Source organism: Sceloporus undulatus, chromosome 4 (assembly GCF_019175285.1).
Source record: "Sceloporus undulatus isolate JIND9_A2432 ecotype Alabama chromosome 4, SceUnd_v1.1, whole genome shotgun sequence".
Lineage (NCBI taxonomy): Eukaryota > Metazoa > Chordata > Lepidosauria > Squamata > Phrynosomatidae > Sceloporus > Sceloporus undulatus.
The window spans coordinates 22,622,755-22,628,157 of NC_056525.1; positions in this window are offsets into that span (position 1 = coordinate 22,622,755).

A 5,403-nucleotide genomic window follows, 5' to 3' on the forward strand; every position below is an offset into this window, starting at 1 on the left:
TTCAGTCTCCACATTTCTATCCATGCAGTAAATAGGGACATTATCAGATGAAGCTTTTAAACCTGAATTAAATATGGAGAATAATGTCTTTGAAAATACAATTGGCCCTCCATATCCATGCCTTGAAAGTATTTTTTTTTTAAAAAAGTGTAAATTCCAAAAAGCAAACCTTAATTTTTCCATTTTATATAAGGGACACCATTTAATTATGCCACTGTATTTAATGGGATGTGAGCATTCATGAATAGGAGGTCCTATAACCAAACCCCAGTGGGTACTAAGTGTCCACCGTATTTATTGCACAATGGTGTCTCTCGTCTCATCATTGTTGTGTTTGTGAGGTGTTGTTAGAGCCTCCAATCATGCCATTTTCCCATTACTCCACGGCTGTGACAGTTCAAATATTGGCAGTCATAGAATCATAGTGTCTCCTTCTCTCTTCCTCTCCCCTCCTCCTTACTATTCCCAAGCAGGCTGATTGCATCCCCCCCAAATTTATTTATTTATTTAAATTAAATTACACTACATAATTTCAGAATTGAATTAAAAATAAAAATAAAGAACTGAAAATGAAAGTCATGCTGGGAAGGGTATAGAACAGAAAGGCAGGGTTAAGGAGAGGTGCAGAAGAAAGCATAAGGGACTGTGGATACCAGAAACAGCACCTTTGCATTATTGCAGAAATGTGTGATAATGAATACTCCTAAACCGGTATGTTTACTTTTTCTTTACTAACATGATTAAGTCAAGATCAAGGCTCATATGAGATCTTGACATCTGGAAACCACACCTAGGACTTTAACACACAAGGACTTGCCTCTGGAAAAACGTTCCCCAAATGTTTCAGAAGCGCTGGAGATGGGATCATCCGTCACGCTTCTCTAACATAATTGAAGCTTCCCACTTTCCTTCTTTCATGGAAGTGTTTGCGGGGAAGCCTGCAGAAGCCATTTTTTCAATAACGAAAGATCCTGTTATTCAAAAATGGTTTCTCCTAGGCTTCCCCGCAAAAGCTTCAGTGACGGAAGGAAAGTAGGAGGCTTCAATTACGTTTTAGAAGCACGACAGATGATCCCACCTCCAATGCTTCTGTAATGTTTGGGGAACGTTTTGGCAGCGGTAAGTACCTCGTGTGATAAGGTTCCTAGAACTCTTCTATTTGCTGTGTTCATATTCCCTTCTAACTTTGCTTCTTCCCTTACTTTGAATACCTAAACTATATTTCTAAAATGCTCAGCTGAAGCTTTAAGTTACAGCAGTGGAACAAATATGGAGACTAAAGGAGCATTTCATTTGAAAGGAAGAATTCATTTTTGGGGGCAATGTCCTCATTTGATCCTCTGCCCCCATAGCTATACACCTGTTCCTCATTCTGTCCCAATTCCACATTGTGTTCCTTCCTCAAAGGCGATATGCATTTTATTGTTCCTTCCTGGAAGTTAATATGTGTTTTTGTGGGTCATTTTTGAAAAGTACACATTTCAGTGTACTTTTGCTGAAGTAGACATTTGTACGCATGTTCCTCTGTTGACTAAAGTTTGTCTGTGTACTGTTGTTTTTTTTTAAATGAATGATGTGATATTATACAAGCTGTTATGGATTGTGTTTCTATATTGTAATATTATACAGTACATATGGTTAGGTGCACAAATGATGACGCAATGACAAGTGTAAATTGTTGGGTGGAATTAATTTCCATATGGATTGTCAGGTGGAATGAATTTACATATCATTGTGAATTATCATCGTGAGTGAGAATGAGAGTGGGAAGTTGGAAGGATGTGGTAAGAATGAGCATGAATGAGTCAAATTTGATTAGTGTTCTGAAAAAGACTTCATACTGATCCTGTTCCATCATTCAAGGCAAAGTGTCTTGAATCAACACAAAGTGTGCAGCACATAATCCTGCCCCCCTCTATCTTCAGTGTTGTTGTTAAGGGTGCGGATTAAAGTTAAGATTACCACAGGGGGTGGTTAGTAACAAAATCAATGTGTTAGGATCATTACAAACACATTATTCATCCAGGCATTTTTTTTTTCAAATTTGCACAAGGGCTGGCACCATGTTCAGTAGATACAAGACCAAAAGCCTGACTTACAATTTTGTACCTTTTTGGGTTCACATTTATTGTCATCAATGACTAAACACAACTCCAGACACCTACCTTTCCATCCAGGCTGTGCCTCACCTGAAGGGTTTCCAATGTGTTTCAGACCCAGGTGTTGAGAAATGACATCTGCAATGCTTTCCCACCATGGAGGGGGGGTGTTGAAAGAAGCAGTTGTGGGAGGAACCTGATGGGTCCCTCCAGCTGCCTGTTTTCAGTGTGCCCTGTGACTTGATGAATAATGTAAATGTCATTTCACTGCATCCCTGTCTGTAACACCCCAGAAACCCTTCACTTAGGGTGCCATCTAGCTGAAAAAGTAGACTTTGAGGAAACTGGCATCATCAGATGTAGCTACAACCATGGAGTTCTATCATCTTAATCTGACAATGTGGGATCTCAGTTGTGGTTTGAAATGTCTAGCCACATTAGTCCATGCACTAGAAAATTCATTTTTTATTTAATTTTTATAGTATTTCCATTAACAAATATCTCCCTACATTCTATTACATTCTATTACATTTTAACAAATGATTTTATATACCCCTAAAAATATAAGACTTTTTTTTTAAGGTTAAGCCCCCAGCTACAGGGTTTTCTGCACGGGATTTTCTGAACATAAAATCAGATAGAAATTTTGAGTGGAATAAATCTTGAATTGCTAATTGTCTTTTTAAAAATGTTCTTCAGAAACTGTTTCTACAAGAACATAATTAACTAAGAATTCCTTCCTCTGTGTGTGTGTGTATCTGTGTCCATCTGTGAGTTTCCCTCCCTCCTTTCCCTGCTCTCTCTCTGTGGCATCACATCAACACCTGATCCTGGCAACCTTCTAAAAAGTGACTTGCTTCCAAGCGTACTAGGTAAGGCATAGTAATTTTAAAGTCTAATATGTTTCAAAAGCCATAAGTAATGCTACCTTCCTTCTGCTCCCTGACCTAAATGCATGCATAATAACAGCTTTTGCTGCCAAAAACAAGATCCCAGTGGACTTGAAACATTTTGTTCATTATGTCAAAACTTAATGAAGATAAACAGTGCTTACAGTCAAGTTTCAGAGACCTATATTTGGAGCTTTTAGGGGTGTTTTTTTAAAAAGTCTTCTTTGTTATGTTTTTGTGTTATATTACGTGTTCAAAGGTGGAGTGATTAAATATATAATAATGTGCTATTAACATGTTATGATGAAAGAGGAAATCCCACAGCATAGGTTTTACTCCAGTGCAATTTAAGTTTTCCAGAATGAGATAGAGCTAATCAAGGTAAATGTGATGCCTTTGTTTTCTTGCATCTTTGCTGCTTTCCTGGCAGGATTAATTGACAAAGTGTCAGGGGGAACAACTGGTTCTGTGTACAGCTGTCCTATGAAGTGAACCAAGACATACACTTGGCAGATTTTCAGTATAGCACCTTTACTCCTTGGGAAGATTCCATTCATGTAGGCAACTGGACAAGAAATTATTCTTGTTCTAAATCAGCCTGTGCAGAGAAATAATCTGCAACCATACCCAAATTGATGATCTCCCACTGTTGAAGGAGAAATCTGGAAAAGACTTTCCCACTTACATGGGCTGGAACATTTGCTTATACTTCACAACAGCCAAGCACACATAGCTAGCTGGTTCTTTACGGTTCACATGAGGAAAATCTAAATATAACTCTTAATGTTTTAAATAACCATTTGCATGCTAGAGTAGAGAAAGGTAATATGTGTAAAATTCTTTTAATTGTTAGTAATAAGAACTATGACCCCCCCCCCCAAAAAAAAGACCATAAATGCTTATTTTATAAATATTGGCAAAACTTGTATTAAATCTTGAGTTTCTTAAACTTAATAATGGGCTCAAAGAGCCATGCTAAAAATCAGCTCTGGACCAATTTCTTTGTCATCTTTTTCAGAACTATTTAAAATTGATAACTGAGTACTACCAATTTGTATTTAAAATTGAAGTAGTTTGTAGCTCTTGAAAGGTAAGGAATATGAATGTTTCAACATAAAAATATGTACGTCTCAGAATTCAAAAGTAAGAAATACCAAATTTTATTTCCCCTTAACTGGCTATATGGGTGATTTAGATAAAAGTAAATAGTGCCCTACAGACTGGAGATGTGGTAACAAAATTGGTAGCAAAAATGGTGCAAACCATGTATGATTAGTAGAAAGTTGGATTTGGAGCACCTTTTTTCACTTTGTTATTTAGGTGAATAGTGTGCCTGTAACCAATCTAATTACAGCATGGGAAATTCACATAAAATGAACAGAGATTTGATTAAAACTAGAGATCACAGAATTGATTCTCAAAAGACAATTCATATCCTCCAGATTTATTCACATGAAGCAAAAAATTTACCATCCTGCCAAAATTTCTCATCCCAATCTGATAAAAATTCATCCAAAGTATCATACCTCAACCAGAGTGATAAAGAAAGGAGTTCAGTTTATGTAGTCATACTTCAATCCCATAAAAATAATGTAGGATATATTGAATTTTTTTCATCCACCACTTTGAGTAGTTCAGCAATGCACTCCAAATCATGTGGTTGTAAAAGCAATTCTTATTAACTTACATTTCTAGAAGATGACTGTCAACAGCAGGGTGTTTCTTCTATCAGTGGAGTTCTGCAAGCTGGAAACCTGGAGAATCAGGGTGCTGGTCTGTAGTGCACAGAGCTGTCCTCTATATATGAAGGTCAACCAAAAAAAAAAAAAAAGCTAGCACCTCCACAGGGCTTCTTTCTTACTCATGTTATTAATCTATGCTTAACAAGTTCTTGCTGACCTTTACAGAATCTATTATCTTCCAGAACATGGAAGCTACAAATCTACTATCTTCTAGAACTTGGAATGTATAAGTCCAAGAAACATAGGCCCAATATAAACGGGCGGGAAGTGCCATCCTGGCGCTGATTCTAGGGTTGAGGAGCGCATGGTGTCTGAATGGTCCCAAACCCTAGCATGTAACGGTGGCATCATAATGGTGGCCGGCCATCCACACGGGTGCCGCCATCATGACGCAAGCATGGTGCAGCATCCGCACATTGCAGCAACACGTTTGCATCATCGATGCATGCCAGTGTGCCAATGGCGCATTCATGGTGTCCAACGCAGGTTCTTTTTGGTGCAAAGGGACACCATGCGGTTTGGCTGCTGCAGCGTCCCTCAGGAGCAAAAACAGGCAGCTCCAGCCCATCCTTTTGGGGCAGTTTGTCAAGCTCATAATTACTAATAACAAATTCACTTCTTCCATTTAAAAAAAATTGAAAGCACATTTCAATAATATAACAAGTCTAATAA